The 23,995-nt window shown below is 38.8% G+C and overlaps 1 long non-coding RNA gene across 1 annotated transcript in view; it reads right to left on the bottom strand.

Moving 5' to 3' along the window:
- The window catches only part of LOC121101055, a 41,385-nt gene that overhangs the window by 11,223 nt on the left and 6,167 nt on the right, over positions 1 to 23,995 (bottom strand). Inside the window, exon 3 of the long non-coding RNA XR_005833026.1 lies at positions 18,768 to 18,900. This is a non-coding gene — a long non-coding RNA (uncharacterized LOC121101055). The remainder of the gene's footprint in view (positions 1 to 18,767; positions 18,901 to 23,995) is intronic.

Below are 23,995 nucleotides of genomic sequence, written 5' to 3'. Positions count from 1 at the left end.
CTTTAGATTTATCCTATTTTGAGATGTCTCAGCTTCTTGAATCTATAGGTTAATGTCTTTCATCAAATTTGGGAAGTTTTCGGCTATTACTCCTTCAAACATTCTTTCCCCCATTTACTTTCTCTTTTCCTTCTGGGAGGTCCAGTGATATAAATGTTGGATATTTTGTTATTGCTCCACATCTCCCTGATGCTCTTTCATATATTTTTTCTTCAGTGTTTTCTCTCTGTTGTTCAGATCGGATAAATTCTATTGATTGGTCCTCGAGTTCACTGATTCTATCTGCTATCCTCTCCACTCTACTCTTTTTTTTTTTTTTTTAAGATTTTATTCATTCATTTGAGAGAGAGAGACAGAGAGACAGAGATAGAGCACAAGCAGGGGGAGAGGCAGAGGGAGAGGGAGAAGCAGACTCCCTGCTGAGCTGGGAGCCCGAGGCTTGATCCCAGGACCTGGAGATCATGACCTGAGCTGAAGGCAGACGCTTAACCATCTGAGCCACCCAGGCAACCCTTACTCTACTCTTGGGGTCACCCAGCAAGTTTTTCATATCTGTTATTGTATTTTTCTGTAGCATAAATTCCATTGGTTATTTTTTAATAGCTTTTTCCCCAAGACCTTTAAGTTTTTTCATTTGTTTCCAGAGAGTTTGTAATTGGTTATTGAAGCATTTTTATGAAGGCTGCTTTAACATTCTTGTCAGATAATTCCAACATTTGATTCATCTCGAAGTTGGTATCAGTTCGTTGTCTTTTCTCTCTCAAGTTGAGATTTTTCTGGTTCTTAATATGATGGGTAATAATTCTATTGTATCCTGGATATTTTGTCTATTATGTTAGGTGACTCTGGTTCCTATTTAAATCCTACATTTTACTAGGCAGTCACCTCTTTGGATTTAGCATGGGTACTGGATTATACTTGTAGAAGGTGTGCTCCCAGTGACAGTTACATTTTCTGAGCATTTGCAGTAATACTTTTGTACTTGGTTTGGCTGGTGCTTCTAGGGCTCTCCCTGGTCCCTGCTGGGACTGTCTGGGGGAAGAAGTGTCTCAGGGTGAATGATGGGAATCTTAGGCCTGTGGGGACAAAGAGGCTTCCTGGGCCAGGCTGCTTGTGGTGCTCAGGATTGCATAGCTGGTAAGTGGCAGGACCAGGAGGGGGCCCAAGCAGTCTGGCTTTAGGACCTAGGTTCTCAGCCACTCTGCTATATAGCTCCTCCTCATGGGCATATTTTATTTAACTAACAACCACTATGGATAGTTAGGCTATTTATAATTCTCACTCTGATTAAGCAACACTGTTATTAACAACCTGTGATTAAAACTTGTGTAAATGTTTGTATAAATCTCTGATAATTTCCTCAGCATAAATTGCTAGAAATGCAACTGTTGAATTGACTATATTGAAGGGCTTTGTTATGCACATTCCAAATTGCTCTTCACTTTAAGATACAGGGAGCATGAGAATGCCCTTATCATTCACCCTCTAGGCTGAAAAGGGCAAAACCTGTCACTTCTACAGTTTCCCTAAATTACCAAGAGAATGCTCTCAATAACCAATTCTAGAAGAAGTCAAACCCTCATTTTTCTAGCACACTTCATTCAACAAACATCTCAGGGCCAGTCACTAGGGATATAAAAACAAAAGAATAAAGGCTTGTAAACAAATGGATATACTAGAGTGTTTACATCAGTTAAGGGTTTACCTGTGTCACTCTCTATGTAGACGTATTGTCTTACCTGTTAGGTAGATATTATTCCCGTTTTCCAGGTGAGGAAACTGAGGCGTGAAGAATCTAATTTGCCCAATTGCCCCCTGGAAAGAATATAGAAAACACCATGTATCTGACTCCCATACTCTGTGCTCTTTTTTTTTTTTTTTAAGATTTTATTTTATTTATTCGACAGAGATAGAGACAGCCAGCGAGAGAGGGAACACAAGCAGGGGGAGTGGGAGAGGAAGAAGCAGGCTCATAGTGGAGGAGCGTGATGTGGGGCTCCATCCCACAACGCCGGGATCACGCCCTGAGCCGAAGGCAGACGCTTAACCGCTGTGCCACCCAGGCGCCCCCATACTCTGTGCTCTTAACCACTGCCCCCTAGTGCTTCCCAGGGGCAGTGGACATAGTGATGGAAGCAAGTCAGAGGACACCATTTAACAAATAACTGGTGGTCTGGAATGATCTGGCAGCTCTGGGTCTAAAATGTGGGGGTGGAGGATGGAGTGACAGTAACACTGAAGAGAACTGGGGGCAGGGGCACGTGGGTTAGGCCACCGGGATATACTGTGTGCTAGAACAGTAGTGGGAAAGGGGTCAGTCTACCGCCATCATCGGAAGCCTATTTTATCTGGACTACAGCTGACAAAATTGCATTCTATTATGTTTGTGTGTGAACATAGGTATTACAGGAGGAAAGCCATGTTTGTGTGAGTTGTATGGTAGGCCAGGTGAGAAGCTGCTTTGAGTTTCTACATTTCTACTTTCCTTCCTTATAAGGTGATGTTTCATTATGAAGTAGGGTGACCAACTCAGCCTGCTTTGCCTGGTTGTTCTGCTTTTAGGACTAAAAATTTTGCATCCTGGGAAACCTCTCAGTTCTGGGCTATTTGGAGGACAACCATTTTGGGGGTTAGGGAACAGAGCAGCCAGTTTCCAAGGCCTGTGGGTCTGGGTTGTAACCAAGAAAAAAGGGGTTAGTCTCAATTCAGTGAAATTTGAATTGAATGAGAGTGGGGGTGGGTAGAGTTTGACTTTGAAATCCCATTATTAAGCTTCTTGAGGGCAGGACTTGGTCTCTGTCTGTCCTGTGCAGCCTCAGCAGTGCTTGGCATAGCGCTTGGCGCAGAATAGCAGCCTAACAAACATGAGGATGAGAAGAAAAAAGAGATCATTGCGTTCCAGTTGATGCTGACTTTGACAGCTGCTTAACCATCTGCTTGTTGGGTCTAGTGAGTCCCAGCAAAGGCTTTTCAGTTTTCAGTGGCTGGTGGTGCCTCAAGTGATCCCCTCCTTCACCCTGAGTTCTACAAAGGTGTAATGTGTCTTGCAGTAGATTAAGGGAGTTGAGTACCAAGTCAAAAGAAAAACACATTTTTGGCCAGGAAACTGAGCCCCAGTCTGGTCCCCTTATGGTAGATGGGAACGCACACATTTTGACCTGAATTAAGCTCTGGGAGAGATTTGCAGCATTTATTAAAAATGTGTGAGACATGACGGGATCCAGTGTGGTTGCTCACAGGCACCAAGGCTGTCCCGGTGACAACCCAAGGAAGGAAGAAGGATCATTTAGTATGATGGCAGTGTTTGTTCCTAGGCCCCCCTCGACCTTTACATCCTCACTGCGCTGCCTTTTTGCTCTCAGGCTGGAACCACACAGACCTGTGGCACCCCCAAAGCAGTTTCTTATCCTTACTGTGCTCTAAAAACAGAGAAGAAAGTATATGGATGTCTCTGAATCAAACCTGAATAACATTCCAGCCTAGAATGGGGAAGGGGCCAGACCAGCCATGTGGTGCTGCTACTCTGGAATCAGAAGAAAATGGGGGAAGATGTAAATCTTATTTAACTATTTAAAACACAGAAGTGATTGATATTTACATTAATTTTAAACTTTCATACTGTATTGAAAATAAAGCATTAGATTATTAATTCTTGCTTCTCCATTCACCTGTAACTTTAATGACCATCTATCTGCAGAAATACCTGGGGAAAGCCTGACAATGTGCTGCTCCATTACTTGGCCAATGTGAACAGTAAGAAGCTGGAGGAGTGGAAAAACAGTTAGCTTTTCTTTATTTTGCCACACTTGAATTTCCCAGGAAAGCATGGACTGGTAGAAAAATGTGAATGGGTTTATTTTATATACCATTTTTATAAGCCTGCTTATGTGGGCTGTTCATAAAAATCCTTCCAACCAAGACATACTGTGTGGGGCTGAGCTGCCAGTAATCCCTCAGTCTTCCTTTTCTCCCTCTATTTTAGTAGAACCTCTGATTTGTGTCTGGCTACACAGGTGCTCAAAAAGAGAGATTCATTTCCCAGCCTCCTTTGCAGCTGGGGATGGCCATGTGACCAGGTTCTGGCCAATGGGACGTGAGCTGAGGTAGAGTGAGCATTTTGCAGGGAGTGCCCTCTGGCCCACCTTCTTCCTCTTCCCAAGGGCTGAATTGGTGGTGAGTTATCATGGACCCTAGCAGTGGGGGCAATGTGCTAGGGATGGCAGAACAACAAGGTAGGAGGAGGCTAGGTACCTGATGCCTTTGTGGAACAGAACTATCATATCAATCCAGATTTATTTAGGCCACTGGTGTTTGGGGTCTCTGTTACATATTGCTGGACCTTTACCTCAACTAATAGACTGTGGGAAGCCGTAGGTCCTAAGTGAAACTTTATGTACCTTGGTCTCCTCTTTCTGTGTGTTTTCTCCCCTTGGTGGTGCTACTTCCCCTTAGATAACCAAGCTCTCACATTATATCCATCCCCCACTCCTTAAAAACTAGTTTCAGGAAGGAATCTTATAAGAGGATTATTATTGACATTTATATAATTTATAACAGTCCAAAGTACTATATAGGTTAGTATCTAGATACAGGTTTTACAGAATGATTGGTTTATGCAAATTAGGCCTAAAAGAAATTGCTCCATTTGGCACAAAATACTTTTTTTGAGATGTAGAAAAGGATGTGTTAAAACAGAAAGCCAAGTAGGGATGAGCAAAAGCAGAGCAGCAGCTGCTCCAGGGAGAAGGCCCTTCATGTTCAGTATTGCTCAATCAATCAACAAGTGCTCAACAAATAGGCATGTGCATTACTTGAGGTTCTGGGATACAGTGGTGAATAGAGTAAATAAAGTGACTTGTCAAACTTCTATTCAGTTGGTATGGGGGTAAACAGACAATAAGTAAATACATAAATTAGAAAACATCATGTAGGGTTATTTTATACATCAAAGAAGCCCTTTCTGAGAAGGTGACTTGTAAAGCTGAAGCCCGAATGACAAGGAGGAGCCAATCATGTGAAGGTATGAGGGAAGAGCATCCCAGGCTATGGGATACCCAGTTCAAAGGCTCTGAGTTGGGACCACGTTTGAAGCATCGTGTGTGTGTGAGAGAGAAAGAGAAAGACAGAGAATATGTATGCAAGGGAGCCCATGTGGCTGGAGAGGATATTGGAGAAAGGCAGGAAGCTGATCTTGTAGAGCTTTGTGGTTCTGGTGAAGGAGGATTGTGCCCTGAGCATAACAGGATGACATTTACAGCAATAGTTATGTGTTCAACCTGTCATAACATATGTCTCTCTCCTGCCATCTATTTTTTTCCTCATTTACACATACTTCGGGTTGCAGGGCACCTTCCAGAATTGAGTGGAAGTCTCTGTAATTGCATTTACTTAAAAATGTATGATTCTTAGGTCAAAGAGAAAAGGTCTAAAGGTGGAATTAAAGCATCATTCCTGGCTGAATGATGTCTTTTTAGAAACCCAAAATAACAATGGCTACAACAATTACAGAAGTTTATTGTCATTTAAGATGAAAAAAGTCTGGACATGGCATGTCCGAGGCTGGCATGAGAGTTTCACTAGTCCTCAGAAACCAGGCTCCCTCCAGATCACTAGACTACTATTTCCAAAATTTGGTTTCTATCCTCATGGTCTAGAAAGGCTGCTAAAACTCCAATGATCACATCTTTATTCCAGGTAGCAGCTAGGTAAGAGTGAAGAAGGGAATGCCCATTCCTTTTAAAGAGATCTTGAAATTTTTTCTTTATCACTATATTTTGAAAGTTAATTATAACATGTCTTGGTGTGGGTCTGCTTTTGTTGATTTTGATGGGAGTTCTCTGTGCCTCCTGGATCTGGATATCTGTTTTCTTCCCCAGATTGGAAAGTTTTCAGCTATTATTTCTTCAAATAAATTCTTCTGCCCAATTGTCCATCAATTGATGAATGGATAAAGAATATGTGAGATACACACACACACACACACACACACACACACACACACACACACTGGAATATTATTTAGACAGAAAAAAGAATGAAATCTTACCATTTACAACAACATGAATGGAGTTAGAGTATTATGCTAAATGAAACGAGTCAGTCAGAGAAAGACAAATATATGATTTCACTCATGTGGAATTTAAGAAACAAAACAAACAAGCAAAGGAAAAAAATAAGAATGAGAGAGAGAAATCAAGAAAAAGACTCTTAACTACAGAAAACAAACTGATGGTTACCAGAGGGGAGGTGGGTGGCGGTTGGGTGAAACACGTGGTGGGGATTAAGGAGTGCACTTGTATTGAGCACAAGGTGATGGATGGAAGTGCTCAATTAGTATATTGTACACCTGAAACTAATATAACACTGCATGTTAACTAACTGGAATTAAAATTAAAACTTAAAAAAATAAAATTAACATAAATAGGAAAAAAATAAAGAGATCCTGAAATTGGCATAAAAATTTTGTTTATATTTCATTTGCCAATATTTAATCACATGGCTGCATGTAGCTTCAATGGAGTCTGGGGAAAAATAATCTTTCAGATAGGTGGTAATGTGCCCTAGTGAAAATCCAGGTTCTATTACTAAAGAAGAAGGAGAGGAAGATTTTCAGAAAGCAGCTAGCTGTATCTTCTACACGGTCTACCTTTGCATCCTTTAAAAATCACTGCAGGGGCGCCTGGGTGGCTCAGTCGGTTGGGTGTTCTACTCTTGGTTTCAGCTCGGGTCATGTTCTTGTGGGTCATGAGATTGAGCCCTGCCTTGGGCTTCAGGCTCAGTGGGGAGTCTGCCTGAAGATTCTCTCCCTCTTTCCCTCCCCCACTCATGTTCTCTCTCTCAAATGGATAAATATATCTTTTTAAAAAATCACTGCATTATATTTAGTTGTAAGGCCACCTTGGGCAGGCCAGGAGACACTGTTGTTCTGAAAGTTACCAATCTTGATTTCCAATGGACTAGGGAAAAACTAACGTCAGAGACACAGGTTAATATTGAAGGTCCACTATGCGATCAATAAACTGTCCTAGCATATGTCCACTCAATGCAAGCCAACCAGCAGACACGCAGAAATGTTGAAATGCATGAAAAAATGGGTGCTAAAAAGATGAATTTCACTCTCCCTTACAGAGATGAGACTTGACTAGAGAGTCAGATATACAAGCAATAATGGCAATCTAATAGTCTGAATGTTAGAAGTAAGAACTAAGGGCTCTGGAGTGGGGGCAGGGGGTGCGTTGTCACAGAAGAAGGGATTACCAATTCTGTCTGGGACAACTGGTAAGAACCTTCCTCAATTCCTTAAATCTGAAACGTGAAAAGAAGCTCAGTCCAGCTGTTCCTAATCAGGGCTGGGACTTGTCAAGTGTGATGAACAGCCTGCCCAGACAGAACTAAACTGGGGAGATGGTTTCCCTAACTTAGTTTAAGCCACTTCTGGCATCATACTTTGATCACAGTTGTCCATCAAAGTGAACTTGGCACAAAAACATATCTGTGGACAACTCAGTCAGAGAGGAATGCATCGTCTTCAATGGAGAATTTTATGAAGACCACATAATAGCCTGGTTCAGACTGTCTGACCCCACTTGATGGCAGAAGAACTTCATACAGTTTCAATTAACTCCACAAAATTTTATAAAGATTAGTATATTTATTCCACAAATATCTGCTCTGGGCCAGTCACTGTGTAAGTCAACTGAGGAGATCCCTGAGCTTAGAGGGCTTATGTTATAGACCGGAAGACCCACAACTGAACAATCCATGACACAAACGTGTGAAAAGTGCTGTGGAGAGGGAAATCCAGGTCCCAGGGTTGCACAGCCGAAGCACACCTATGCAGTCTAGGGTCAGGAACAGATATAGCTTGGGCAAATGGCCCGTTTGAAGACATTTTTTCTTAAAAAATTGTGCTAAGAACAATTAATGTAAGTTCCACCCTCTTAAAAAATTTTTGAAGGTACAATACGGTTTTGTTAAATATAAGAATGATGTTGTACACAGTAGACCTCTAGAATTTATTCATCTTGCATAACTGAAACTTTCAACCTATTGATTATCAACTCCCAATTTCCCTCTCTTACCTAAGCACCTGTCAACCACCATTTTATTCTCTGCTTCTATGAGTTTGACTACTTTAGATACCTCACATGAGTGGAATCATGTAGTATCTTGTCCTTCTGTGACTAGCTTATTTCACTTAGCACAATATCTCAAGGTTTATCCATTTTGTAGCAGATGATTGGATTTCCTTTTTTTTTCCTTAAAGGTTGAATAGCACCCATTGTGCATATATGTATATATGATATGTTTTACTTGTCCGTTCACCCGTCTGTGCACATTTAAGTTGTTTCCACATCTTGGCTATTGTGAATAAGTCTGCAATGAACATGGAAGTGCAAATATCTTTTCAAGATTCCCGATTCCAATTCTGGATAAACACCCAGATGGGGGACTGCTGGGTCATATGGCATTTCTGTTTTTAATTTTTTGGGAAATCTTTGTACTGTTTTCCACAGTGGCTTCACTATCTTACATCCTCACCAATAGCACACAAGTGTTCCAGTTTCTCCACATCCTCATTCTTTTTTTGTTGTTGTTGTTTATAATAGCCGTCCTACATGGTGTTTGAAGATTAATGGTGTTGAGCATCTTTTCATACATCTGTTGGCCATTTGTAGGTCTTCTTTGGAGAAATGTCTACTTAAATCCTATGCTCACTTTAAAAAAACTGGTTTATTTGATTGTTTTGCTATTAAGTTGTAGGAGTTCCTTAGTCTGGATATTAACTCTTTATCAGATACATGGTTCGCACATATTTTCTCCCATTCCGTGGGTTGCTTTTTCACTGTTAATTATTCGTTTTGCTGTGCAGAAACTTTTTAGTCTGATGCAGTCCCACTTGTCTATTTTTGCTCTTTTTGCCAGTGATTTTGGTATCATATCCAAGAAATCATTGCCAAGATCAATGTCATGAAGTTTTCTCCTCTTCTAGGAGTTTTACAGTTTCAGGTCTGATGTGTAAAAGTCTTTAATCCATTTTGAGTTCTATCTTTTAAAAATCAATTTCATCGAGGAATAATTTATATACAATTAATGTGCCAATTTCAAGTGAACAGCTCAATGAATTCTGACAACTCATTGTAACTACTGTCATATCAAGATTCAGAATATGGCAATAACACCTAAAAGTCAGTCTTGTGAGCCTTTGCTGTCCTAACTGCACACCCCCAGTTGTAGATAACCACTGATCTGTTTCTATTACCATAAATTAGGTTTATGTTTTCTAGAATTAATATAAATGGAATCATATATAAATATTCTTTAATGTCTAGCTTCTTTCTCCCATTGAGATTCATCAATGTTGTTACATGTATTAGTTCTTTCCCCATTCCATTGAATGGATAGACCACATTTTGTTCATTCATCTATGGATGGGCATTTGGGTTGCTTCTAGTTGTGGGCTATTAGGTGTAAAGCTGCTGTGAGTATTCATGTACATGCCTTTGTTTGGACACATATTTTTATTTTTCATGGGTAGATACCTAGAGTACAATTGCTGAGTCTTAGGGTAAGTGCAGTGCATATTTATCTTTATAAGAAATTGCCAAACTATTTTAGAAGATGGTTATGCCATTTTACACTCCCACCATAAATGTGTCACGGTTCTAAATGTTCCATCTATTAGTTATCTATTGATGCATAAAAAGTTACTACAAATGTAGAGTGTTAAAACAACACATATTTATTATCACACAGTTGATGCAGGTCAGGAATATTGGCAGCATTTAGCTGGACCCTTTGTTTCAGGGTCTCTCGTGAGGCTGTAATCAAGATGTTGCCAGGGCTGTGGTTCATTGGAGGCTCAACTGGGTAAGGATCCATTTCCAAGTTCATGTAGTTGTTGGCAGGATTCATTTCCTTGTGGGCTGTCAGGCTTCAGCAACTGTTGGATGTTGGCTAGTGGCCACGCTCAGTTCTTTGAACCATGGGCCTTTTCATGTGGCAGCTTACTTCATCAAACATACCAAGGGAGATAGCCATTAGAGACCGTCGGCTAGCAAGATGGAAGCTATAATCTTATGTAATGTAAACACACAAGCGACATCCCATCATTTTTGCCATGTTCTATTGGCTCACCCACATTCAAAGGGGGGGATTACATAAGGCATGAACATCAGGAAGCAGGGATCATAGGGGGCCATGTTAGAGTCTGTCTGCCACACTCCACATCCTTGTCAGCATTTGGCATTATCTTTTTTATTTTAGCCTTTCTAGTGGATGTGTACTGCTATATCATTGTGATATTTACATTTCCCTGATTACTGATATGTTGAACATCTTTTCATAAGCTTATTTGTCATTTGTATATCTTTTATTAAGATGTATTTATTTATTTGAGGGGGGAGGGGGAGAGGCAAAGGGAGAGAGAGTCTTAAGCAGACTCCACACTGAGCAGAGCCCAATGTGGGGCTCCATCTCACAACCCTGAGATCACAAACTGAGCCGAAACCAAGAGTCAGATGCTCTACCGATTGTGCCACCCAAGCACTACTGTATATCTTTTTTATAAAATGTATATTCATAATTTTGCTCCCACCCTTTAAAATTGAATTTTTTATTTCTGAATTGCAGGAGTTTTTATTTATTTTGGATGTAAGTCCTTTGTCAGATAAAGGTCCTATTAAGATTTTATCATATCTGTGGTTTGCCTATTTATTTTCTTAGTGTTGACTTTTGATGAAAACTTTTAGATTTTGGTTAAGTGTAATGTATAATCTTTCCCTTTTATGATTATTGATTTCTGTGTCCTGTCTATGAAATAACTGTCTTCTCCAAATGAATAAGACGTGCTCTAATACTTTCTTCTAAAAGCTCTATGGTTTTAGTTTTTATATTTAGGTCTGAGATACATCATGAGTTTTATTTTGAATTTATATGTTTATGCTGGGAGGAAGGTAATGAGCTTCCATTTCACACCCCCCCATATGAATAAACATCCAGTTGGAAAAACTCTTTTTCTTATTGAATTACCCTGGTACCTTTGTTAAAAATCCATTCATATGTGGGTCTATATCTAATCATTTTTGGCTCTATTGGCCTATATATCTATTCTTGCACCAATACCCAATTGTCTTGATCACTGTAAACTTTATGGTAAGTCTTTAAATTGGATAATATAAGTACTCTAACTTTGGTATTCTTTTTCAAAATTCTTGGGGTAATCTAGATTCTTTGCATTTCCATATTAATTTCAGAATTATCTAATTTTTACAAATGAAGTCTGTTGAGAATTTCATTGGGATTGTATTAGTCTATAGATCAATTTGAGAATTGCCATAATATTGAGTCTTTTTTCCCATGGATATGGTACAACTATCCATTTATTTAGGTGTCCTTTAATTTCTGTCAGCAAGATTTTATAGTATACACTGTGTATTTCTTTGACATTTTTGCTTAAATTTATCCCTAACTATGTCTGGTTTTTGGTGATACTCTAAATAGTATTGTTTTAAATTTTCAATTTCCAATTGTTTGTTGCTACTATATGGAAACAGAATTCACTTTGTTTATTGACCTGTGAATTTCATCCTGTGCCTTTGCTAAAATCAGTTATTCAGTTCTAATAGCTTTTTTTATATTGCAGATTCTAGTGATTTTCTTTGTATACAAATATCTTGTCTCCAAAAAATGAGAGTTATATTTCTTCCTTTCCAGTCTATATACCTTTTGTATCTTTTTTGCTTTGCCTTAATATATTGACTATGACCTCTTGTATGGCATTGAATAAAAGCAGTGAACAAGGATACACTATCCAATTCCTGAACTTAGGAAGGAAGCATACTCTTTATCTATCGTTACTCTCAAGATATTATTAGTTGTTTTAAGGTTTTCATAGATGCATTTTATAAGGTTTAGAAAATTCTCTTCTATTACTAGTTTGCTGAGAGATTTTTCATAAGTGCATTTTCAATTTTGTCAAATGATTTTCCTAAATCTATTTGGTTTTCATTAATTTTTAGTTTGTTGATATAGTGAGTTACATTAATGGATTTTCCAATGTTAAATGAAACTTGCATTCCTGGGATAAACCCAATTGGTCATGATGTGTTACTATTTTTATATATTGCTGGAATTGATTTTCTAAGATTCCTTAAGGATTTTTGAATCCATGTTCATGAATGATATAGGTCTGTAATTTTCTTTTCTGGTAATGCCTCTGTCTGGTTTTGGTATCAAGGTAATGCTGGCCCCATGAATAAGTTGGGAAGTGTTTCCTCCTCTAATTTCTGAAAAAAATTGGGTAGAATTGGAGTATTTCTTCCTTAAATGTTTCAGAAAATTTGCCAGTGAAGTCATCCATGCCTATAATTTTCTTTGTGCAAACACTGCAATTATGCAATTGCAATTTCTTAAATACATATACAATTCTTCAGTTGTCTGTTTCTTCTGGAGACAGTTTTGATATTTGTGTTTTTCAAGAAATGTATCCATTTTCTCTACACTGTTTAAATTTACTGGCATAAAATTGCTTATATATGTCCTCATTTTTTTAAAGAGGCTTTATTTTTTAATTTTTTAATTTTCATTTTTTTAGAGAGAATGAGTGCGTGCACACACAAGCAGGGAGAGCAGCAGAGGGAGAGGGAGAGAAGCAGGCTCTCCTCTGAGCAGGGAGCCCGATGCAGGGCTCAATCTCAGGACCCTGGGATCACAACCCTAGCTGAAGGTAGATGGTTACCTGACTGAGCCACCCAGGTGCCCCTAAAAGAGGCTTTATAATTAACATGCAGTAATTGTGCACATTTAAGTGTCCAGTTTTTAAAGTTTTGACATATGTACAGCCCTGTGATCTCTGGAGTTCTCTCTTCTTACAGGTCTCTCTTCTCTGGTGTTCCGTCCTGTAATCTCCAGCTGCTTTCATCTCCCTGGACCATCAGCTCTGTGTCCTCCATTCAGCCAGTCGTCAGTCTCCACTGTACTCCCCATCCTGCACCAGGGCCTGCAGATGAGGCAGTCATTGGCTTCACCCCACTTGTTTTCTGTCTCTCAGGAGCCACTGCCCTTTGCTGTCTGCTGTCTAATGCCTTGAAGACCACTATTTCACATATTTTATCCAACTTCTCATGTTGTTTCATGCAGGAACATATGTCCACTGCAGTTGTGAATCTCTTACTGAGTACTAACATGTTTCGTATTGTTAAATCTTCTTCAGAATTAAAGGTTGTTAAGTAAAATGAGTTCTTTACTCTTTTGAAATGTTCCCTTTCATCCTTGGTTGTGAGCCTTATTCAGAAGTCTGTTTTGTCTGACATTAATAGAACCACTCCAAATTTCTTATAATTAGTGTTTGCATGGTATATCTTTTTCCATCCTTTAACTTCTGACCCTCCTCATACCCACACATGTGTGCACATGCATGTGTGTTTGTGTTTTATTTTGGAAGATAGCTCTTGCTTTTCTATTCAGTTCCATAATTTTGCTTTTAGTTGGAATATTTAGACCAGTCTTTTCCAATAGACCTTTCTCTGATGATGCAAATGTTATAAATCGTCTGTTTAATATGATAGCCACTAATTAGGTAGCTACTGAGCACTTGCAACATTGCTAGTGTGACTGAAGAGCTAAATAGTTTATTTTAGTAAATTTTAAACTAATTTAAAAGAGCCCCATGTTGCCAAGGGTTAGTGTATTGGACAGCAAGGGTTAAGCCACTTACATTTAAGGGAATTACTGATATATTTGGGTTGTTTACCACCTCATTATTTGTGTTCTATATTTTGTATTTCCCATTTCTCGTTCGTTCCTTTTTTCTTTTCCTCCTTATTTTATATTGAGTATATTTTATTATTCTTTGTTTGTTATTTCCAGCATTGACTTATTAGCTATATCTTTTGTTTTAGTGTGTAAGTTTGTTCTGAAGTTTATCATATTCATCTCTAATGATCAAAATCTACCTTTAGATGATATCATATTTCCTCATACATAAGAAAAATACAGATATACTTTCATTTCTTCTTCCCATCTTGTCTGCTACTGTGATGTATTTTACTTCTACTCATATTACAAACTCTGCTAATATATTGTCATTATGTTTGCTTTAAACAAGTAACTATCTTTTAAGGAGTTTGTTTTTTAAAATAAGAAAATAAGAAAAAGTATTTTATAGTTACCCAGATACTTAAACTTTCTGTTGCTCCTCATTGCTTTGTGTAGATCAAAGTTCCCATCTGGGATCATGTTCCTTCACCTTTACCACTTCTCATGGTATAGGTCTGTGAAGAATTATCTTGGCTTTTATTTGTCTGAAAAGTCTCCAATTTTTCTTCCTCTTAATGATATTTACTGGGTATGTAATTCTAGGATGACCCTTTTTTATTTTATTATGTTAAACATTGTGTTCCGTTCTTGTATGTTTTTTACAATTTCTTACTAGAAATCTATAGCCACTTTTTGTTTCTTTGTACTTAAAGCATCTTTTTTGTCTGGCTCTTAAGATGATCTTTTTATGATTTGGGCTCAGGAATTTATTTTTTTAATTTGTTTTTTTTTCTTTAATCACACCTTCATTGAGATCTAATTCACATGCCATAAAATTCACATGCCGTAGTTTGTAGTATATCCAGAGTGTGCATCAATCACCATTATCGGATTCCAGAATATTTTCAACACTCTGCAAAGAAATCCCATTCCCATTAGCAGTCATTCCTATTCACTCATCCCTCTAGTCCCTGGAAACCACTCATCTACTGCATGTCTGTATTGATTTGCTATCCAGACATTGCATGTAAATGGAATCATACAATCTGAACTTTATTCCTTTTCTGTGGCCAAATAATATCCCATTGTATAGATATACCACATATTGTCCATACATTCATCAGTTGATGGACACTTGGGTTGTTTTTACTTTTTGGCTATTATGAATCATGCTACAACAAACATTTGTGGATGAATTTTTGTGTGGATCTATATTTCCAATTCTCTTGGGTATACTTAGGAATGGAATTGCTGGATCATATGGTAAATCTATTTTATCTTTTTGAGAAATTGCTAAACTGTTCTCCATAGCAGCTGTACCATTTCACATTCCCGCCAACAATGTATGAGGGTTCCAATCTCTCCACACACTTGTTATCATCTGTCTTTTCTATTAGGGCTCAGGAATTTAAGTATGGTGTGATTTGGTGTGGTTTACTTTGTGTTTATCTTCCTTAGGGTTTCTGATCTTCATGGATCTCTGGGTTTATAAAGTCTTTATAAAATTTGGAAAAAATTATTCCTTCATATATTTTCCCCCCTCTTCCTCCTCCCCCTTTTCTGGGAGTTCTAATTGCATGTACGTTAGACTGCCTGATTTGTCCTACAAGTCACTGCTGTCTGATTTCACTTTTTAAAGTTCTCCCCTCTCTGTTCTACATTTGGGTAGTTTATTTTGCCATGCCCTCATCTTCCAGGGCATAGATCTTTTCTTCTGCAGTGCCTACTCCATGGCTATTCCTATCTGGTGTAGGGGAGAGACTGAGCAAAGACACAGAGAGGTGAGGCAGCCAGGGGAGCTTTGGAAACTGCAGGAGGCCAGTGTGGTCTCGCCATGCTCAGCTTTAGCTCAGCCCATGGAGAGAGGAAGGCCTATATTTTGGTCCACTGCATGGATCCCTTGCAGGAAAATGAGTGAGGATGTAGCTATTTCCCAACTGTGAAATCTCTCCCCAGAGGGTCAAATTCTCTTCCCTTTCATAGTGCAAAGGGAGTAGTCATCTTCCCATCTCTCTTGGAGGCAGCCTCCTACTCTTGTCTAATTGGAAATATCTCCAGATCCACACAATGCTGCAGCTGGCAGCCCACCAGTTCCCTCTATGCAGCAGAGCTGCTAAACTTGACTGCTGTGAATGATGAAGAAATCTGAGCTGTGTGAGAGGAAAATCAGAAATGTCCCTTGCCAAATCTATTGTGCTGGAGTCATTGGGATTTGAATGAAGTTGACTGAGTTCTGATAATTTTGATCAATGCACTTTAAAGTGATGGGATCCGAGAATGAGGCAAAAGGCAATGTTTTGTATTCAATGTGAAAATCATCTGAACGTATCTTCCAGATGACTCTGTACCTTTAATTAATCATTTGTAATTTTCCTGTGAGAAAATGTGAAATTGATGGAGTCGATGACCTTCCAGAAAAAGTGCCATGCTGCTACCCTGAGACCTTCCAGTACCTATACTAAATGAATGCCAGTGCATGGGCTTGTGTGGGAAAAGGTGTGACCCAATGAAGGGTGTTTTTAAAGATTCAACAGCACCCAAACCCTCATGATTCCTGAATCTTCTGTGCTCCCAGCAAACCATAGGGAAAGAGCAACTCAGCCCAGCCCACGTCCACATTGGCTCTCTAAATTAGAACTTAGATCTAAAGCTAGAAAAGTGTGCTTACTTTACGCAACCAATCTTCTCCAGAAAATGAATTTCAATTTGTTTTGTAAATAGTATAATTTTTAATTAGGTGCTAGGTGAACAATATATGTTTAATAAACTCATTCAAATTGGGACTATCATGAATGAAGCATTTTAACACAACAGAGAAGGAAAACAAAATGTAATTTTTATCATCAAGCACTTGGGAAGATTAAACCAACCATGCTGACACCTACAGAAATGAAACGGTCAGGTGGCAGGATATTGCCGAAGGGAATATCCAGGGCTCCAGACCTGTTGTTACAGGTTCAGGGGTCTTTGTACATCATTCAATATTCTAAATTTGTGGCTTCTCCCTTTGTAATTTGGTTATAATAATATCTGCCTCATTGGGTACTGAAAAATATTAAATGACATAATATATGCAATGGTACTTTATAAATTGTAAAACCCTATTACTACTCATGGGCCAGATTTCAAAAAAAGCAGGGGCTCTTATGGGCTGCTGTCATCAGAGAGGAGGTTTGGAAGCAGAAAGTCTGAAGGTTGGTCAGACCTTAGAGAAGCCATGAAGAGTAGAAGAGCAAGTGCTCCAGGCTAGAGGGATAGCATGACCGATGAACTCTGCACCAGTGGGAAGCAGCCTGCTTCTCCTGTGGAAATGCTTCTAGTCCCTCCTCCATCATGGCCATCCTTCTCTAAACTCCAGGGACAAAGTGACAAGCTGGCTCTACAAATGCCAGCATCTGGACCATTCCTGCCTGGGGGCAAGAAGTGGTCTGTGATCTGGTTTGAGGATGGAAGTTGGGTCTGGAACCGGTAGTTTCAAACACTGAGGGCACATCTAAATCACCATGGAAAAAGAATGCCTGGTCTCCATCCCTGAGTTGCACTGAAGCAGACTTTCTGGTAATGCAATGGCTAAGGTGGTATTGTTTGTTTGTTTGTTTTTTAAATCTAGACGTGATTCTGATGAACAACAGAGTTGAGAACTGCTGTTGAGCTTTTGATCCACGGATAGAGAAATTCTTTCTCAGTAGAAACAACCTGCCATCCACTCAGTTGGAAAAGTTAACTCTATTCACTAGTGGCCCCCAACGGGGGCTACCTGTGCTCCCAAGAGAGGGCCAGAAGATCTGAAACTTTGTTGGTGTACCAGAGACTTCTGCCTCCTGCCCATGTCTTTAGAACTCCAGGCTCATCCTCCTGCCCCGTAACTGTAGGGCTCTGACGGGTGAAGGCTTCAGCCATTCTCAGCAATGGAAAACACTTCACAGAGAGAGCAGGGCACCTGCCATGCCCACAAAGTTATTCATTGCACGAGCTCTCCTACGTAAGTCTCTTAATGTCCTCACTGTCCATACCCACCCTGCCCAGCATTCTGCACAGATCCTGCAGAACTGAGGGAGGAAACTGGAGCCAAACATCCTCACACATGCCCAAGCTATTAGTGTTACTAACAATAAGTCACTTCACATCTTAATTTCATCAGATCTACTATCATTTAAAAATTTTGTTTATTGTCTGTCTGCTCCACTGGAAGGTAAGACCCAAGAAAGCAAGGATCTTTTTTGTGTCACTCACTGTTATCTCCCCAATGCCTAGAGATGTGCCTGGCATATCGTAGGTCCTCAACATGTGGTGTATGAATAATCGAATAGCCCCCCATTTCTGAGAACTTATGTTCTAGACCTAGTGCTATACCTTTATGTCTATCATCACATTTAATTAACACAACAACCCCATACAGGAGGTGATATTATTCATTCCCATTTTACAGCAGAGGAAACTGAAATTCTGAGAAGTTAAGACACCTGATCAAGGTTACACACATAAATAAGAAGTGGAACTAAGCCTTGAACCCATGACTTTCCAGCTCCAAAGACCAAGCTCTTAAGGATTTAGAACTAATTTCTCTCACGCAAGATACTGCAGGAACATGTCCTCCTCAAGAACTGGTTATAAACCTGGTTTCACTCTGCCCCTTAGTAGTAATGTGTTAATGGCACAATCACCAGACAGTGGTATTTCCGGGGAAGGGGAGTGGGCACTGAAATCTAAGGGAGAATTCTATCCTTATATCCCACCTCCCCAATCCAGGATTCTTCAAGAAATCTACACAATACCAGATAAGTTCATTCTCTTTGGAAGATTTCTTTTTTCAATGTTATCCTACCAGCATATTGAAAGGGCCAAGGTGAGATCAAAGTGTCTCTCTCCTGGAGGGTAAAACTCTGGATGACTTCTATATTTTTTACAATGAATAATGTATATTAATTATGGTAAGGATTACGTTGGTCTAACAAAGAGACTGCAAAATGCATTCGCCTACATAAGTTTAAAGTTTCTTTTGCTCTTACCTACCAGTCCAGGGCAGAAAGTTGGGCTCCACTCCATGAGATCACCCAGGTTCCTGGCTGGCCCCACATTGGTCTAAGGTGCCTTCTCCAGTTGGCCTCATCCTTGTGGTTGAGAGTAGCTCAGCAGTACCACCTCCAGGAGAAGAGGAAGAAGTAGAGGGAGGACATAAATAGCTTTTATTTCAAGGAGGTACTCCTATCTCACTTGGCAAAACCCAGTTAGTTACAAGGCTACATCTAGCTGCAAGGGAGCCTGGGAAACCAGTCTCTGGGCAGCCACGTGCCCTCCCAACACTCATACATAGACAGAAGTCATTCATTATTAAAAGGAAGAAAGGGAAGATGGATATTAAGGGACGATAATAATTTCTGCCATAATGTGTATTTCTTTCTTCTAATTAAAAAATCTGTCCCCCCAAGAAATAGGACTTTTTAAAATTAATATACATCAAAATTCGGGGTTTTTTGTATGGACAGGTCCATAAATTTAAGGACACCAATGGAGTAGTGTAACCTCTACCACAATCAAGATACAGAATATTTCCATCACCCAAAAATCTGTCTTATATTGCCTTCCCTTAGTCACACCCTCTTCCCCACTCTTAACCCCTGATGAACACTTATTTGCTCTCTCTCACTATACTTCTATCTTTTTGAGAACTTCAACTCTCATATAAATGGAATCATATAGTATATAACCTTTCCAGACTGACTCCTTTCACTCAGCATAATGCCTCTGAGATTCACATTGTTATGTGTATCAATAGTTTCTTGCTTCTTAACCTATAGATGTCCCACTTTGTTTATCCATCTACCCACTGAAGGACATTTAGATTGTTTCCAGTGTTTGGTAATTATCCACAGAACAGTTGTAAACATTTGTGGACAGGGTTCTGAATGAACATAAATTTTCATTTCTCCAAGGCAAATACCTAAAAATGGGATTGCTAGGTGAGATGACACGTGTATATTTATTTTTATAAGAAACTGCCAAACTGTTCTAGACTGGCTGCACCAATTTACATTTCAACTAGCAATGTACACAGGAGTTCCATACTGCTGAATCTTCACCAGGTCCTGGCATTATTAGTATTTTTTATTTTAGCCATTCTAATAGGTACATAGTGATATTATAGTTTGAATTTACTTGTCTCTACTGGCTAATGATGTTGGACATCTTTTATGTGCTTATTTGCCATCCATATACTCTCTCTGGTGGAGGGTCTGTTTAAGTCTCTTGCCAATTTTTTCACTGGGTTGTGTGTTGAGTAAGACAGTTTTTTTAACATGATTTGGATACAAGCCTTGTGTTAGATACGTGATTTGTAAATGTTTCCTCCAAGTTTTTAGCTTGTGTTTTCATTCTTTAACAATCTTTCACAGAACAAAAGCTTTCAGTTTTGATTAAGTCCAAATTATCAATTTTTTCTTTTATGAATTAGGCTTTTGCTGTCGTGTCTAAGAACTCTTTGCCTAACCTCTGGTCACAAAGATATGCTACATTTTCCTTGAAGAGTTTTAGAGTTGTGTATTTTCTATTAGGATCTATGATCCACTTTGAGTTAATTTTTGTACAAACTGTGAGGTTTAGATTGAAGTTCACTTTTTTGTTTGTATAAATGCCAATACCATTTGTTAAACATATTATCATATCTCCACTGAATCGCCTTTGCATGTTTGGCAAAAATCAGCCATTCATATTTGTTTCTGTCTACATCTGTACTCTCTATTGTGTTCTGTTGATCTATGTCTCTCCCCCTCTGCCAATACCGCCCTGTCTTGGTTATTTTAAAGTAAATCCTAAAACTGAATAGTGGGATTCTTCGGAGGCCAATATTCTTCTGGCTATTCTAGTTTCTTTGCCTTTCATAATGACTTTAGAATCACCTTGTTAAAAATCTATAAAAATTCTGCTAGGAGTTTGGTTGAAATTGCATACAATCCCTAGGTCAATTTGGGGGGAAAACTGACATTTTTCCTATGTTGAATCTTCCAATCCATGAACATGGTATGGCTCTACATGTATTTAGGTCTTCTTTGATTTATTTCATCAGCATTTCAGAGTTTCAGTGCATAGATTCTATGTATATTTTGTTAGAATTATACCTACATATTTCCTTCTGAGGGGAGTTATTTTACATGGTACCCTTTTTTTTTTCAATTATTCACTACTAGTATTTAGAAATATGCCAGATTTTTGTGTTTTGACTTTGTTTCCTAGAATGTGACTAAACTCATTTTTATGGACTGAATTTTCTCCCTTCGAAATTCATGTTGAAGCCCTAATCCCCAGTGTGAGTGTTTTTGGAGGTAGGGCCTTTTAGGAGGTAATTAAGATTAAATGAGGTCATAAGGGTGGAGCCCTAAAGCAGTTAAGAATGGTGTCCTTATAAGAAGAGTAAGAGAAATGCACACAGGAACCTGCATACAGAGGAAAGGCCATGTGAGGACACAGTGAGAAGCCTGACTGCAAGCCAGAAATCAACCTTGTCAACATCTTGATCTTGGACTTCTAGCCTCCAGAACTTTGAGAAAGTAAAGTCTGTTGCTTAAGCCACCCAGTCCGTGATATTTTCTTATGGCAGCACTAGTAGACTAATGTACTCACTTATTTATTTATAGGGGTTTTTGGGGGATTACTTGGGATTTTCTATGTAGATAATCATGTTATCTGCAAATAGGGAAAGTTTCATATCTTTCTAATATATATGCTTTTATTTTTATTTCTTATCTTATTGCAGCCTAGAACTTCCAGTAGTATGTTGAATAAGTGTGGTGGAAGTAGACATCGTTGGCTTGACTTGTTCCCACTTTTAGGGGGAAGGCATTCAGTCTTTCCCCATTAACTAGGATGTTAGCTGAAGGGATTTGTTGATGCTCTTTATCAGGTTGAAGTGATTCCCTTCTATTCATAATCTGCTGAGAGTTTTTATCATGAGTTGGTTTGGGAGTTTGTCAAATGCTTTTTCTATTTCAATTTACATGATCATATATTTCTTCTTAGCTTATTGATATAGTAGATAAGTTTAAATTATTTTTTTGAATGATGAACCAGCTTTTATGCCTAGAATAAATCCCACTTGGTCATGATGTATGATTCCTTTTATATATTCCTAGATCCAATTTGGTAATATTTTGTTGAGTATTTCTGCATCTAAATCCATGAGACATGGTCATCTGTAGTTTCAATTTTTTGTACTCTTTGTCTGATTTGGTATCAGGGTTAAACTGACCTCATAAAACTAGTTGGGACATTTTCCTTCCTCTATGTCCTGGAAGAGATTGTGTACATTTGATTTTATTATATGTTTGGTACAATTTGCCAGTGAAACAATCTTGGCCTAGAGATTTCTTTTGTGGAGCGTTTTTAATTATACATTTAACTGGTTTTATAGTTCTAGGACTATTCAGGTTAACTGTTTCATCTTGGGTGAGTTTAGATTCTTTGTGGATTTCAAGGAATTGGCCCATTCCAACTAAGTTGTTGAACTTACATATGTGGAGCTATTCATAGTATTCCTTTATTATCCTTTCAATGGCTATGGGGTCTGTGGTTGATTCTTTTTAAAACACATTCCACAAGGAAGCATGTTCTATTGATTCTTACAACTTCTCAATTTGCTAATGACATTCTTTTATAGTCTTTTGATTTTGCATGTCTTTAGGGGTTATAAAATGGATTTGCAACAGGAATGGCATCTTTAGTCTAGCTAAAAAATATGAGGTGATGATTGATTTCTCTGGTATGTGGGCTTTTTGCGGCTGTTAGGCCTCTATTCCCCCAGCCTTCCACCAGTTAGCTCCCAGGAAAAGACTGAAACGAGCTCAACCACCAATTTGCAGTTCTCCCTCAACCCTCTGTTTTGAATCTCCCCCTCCTACCACAGGAAAGAGATACTTCTTAGAAAATCTTCAACCCTAGCTGTGCTCCTTTAAAGTAGGTATCTTTTATAGAAAGTGTACAATATACCTGGCTGCTATGGATATTAACTTTATCATAATATCAGGGTGGGGTTTATTATTTTTCATTTCATAGACAAGAACAATAAAGCTAAGAGATGTTCAATTCAAGAATGTTTCATGTTTCTGGCTGGCTGTATGACCCTGAGAAAAATAATTAACTAGTAATTAGGCTTCAGTTTTTATTTGTAAAATCAGGATACTAATATAACTTAACTCATACAATTGGTTGAGGATTAAATGTGTCTGGCACATACTAAGCATTAAATAAATTTTGTCATCATTCTTGCTGTTATTACTATACCATATACTATTTCTTTGAAACTTTTCTATAAAAAAAGCATGTACTGAATTTGTACTAAATATTCTTTAAAATTTATACTCATTAAATTAAAAAAAAAATAAAGTTAATTTGTATTCAGTTAAGGAAATCCTGACCAACCAGACCACACAAAGTATTCTCTAAGTTAACTGTTTTTTGTTTTTTTGTTGCCTTTAGATCAGGTTTGCAAGAAATGAGCAGGGTATATTTAAAATAACAGCCTCAGCAGTCTATGGAGAAGCAGCCATCTCTGTGCCTGCTTACATTCTTGGTCCTGGAGAGCGCCTTCATCAACCCAGATAGCCTTACGTAGGTTCATTAGGTTTACTGAGGCAGGAAAATGGGCTAATGTGCAAAATTGGATTTCTGTTCCCATTTCTCCCCCTCTGACTTCTTTTGCCATGTGACCTTGCATTGCTTCTCAATAGAGTAGGTGGAACATACATCCACACCTGCCTGGACTTGGCCATGTGACTTGCTTCAGCCACTACAATGTGAGAACATGTGATGCTAAGCAGAGGCTTTAAATGCCTGTGTAGTTTGGCTTGGATGCTTTGCTTCTGCCATCTGCCATCTGCAATGAGAAGAACGTGCCTTGGGGAGCTGCTGGTACTGCAATGAGGAGACATGTGGAATAGACGTAAGCCCAAACTGTGGCCTGGGGTCAAGTCCAACTGATTCCTGCAGAGACACAGAGAGCCCAAGGTCCATGAAAAAAGAAAAGCAGCATTTGTTGTTATAAGCCACTAAGATTTGAGTTTGTTATGCAGCAAAACTGACTAATTACACATGTTTTGGTGAATTTTCAACAATAAGAATTAAAATCTATTGTGTGTGGTGATGATAGGGAGTAGGTATCTCACACACACCTTGTCAGGAAATACATTTAATCATGTAAAGGCTATAAATTTCCTCCACAGCACTCAGGTGAAAGACACATCAGATT

This window comes from Ursus maritimus, unplaced genomic scaffold (assembly GCF_017311325.1).
Source record: "Ursus maritimus isolate PB19 unplaced genomic scaffold, ASM1731132v1 scaffold_6, whole genome shotgun sequence".
Classification (NCBI taxonomy): Eukaryota; Metazoa; Chordata; class Mammalia; order Carnivora; family Ursidae; genus Ursus; species Ursus maritimus.
Note: the sequence above shows the minus strand (reverse complement) of the source record. Positions and strands in the feature narration are given on the sequence as shown.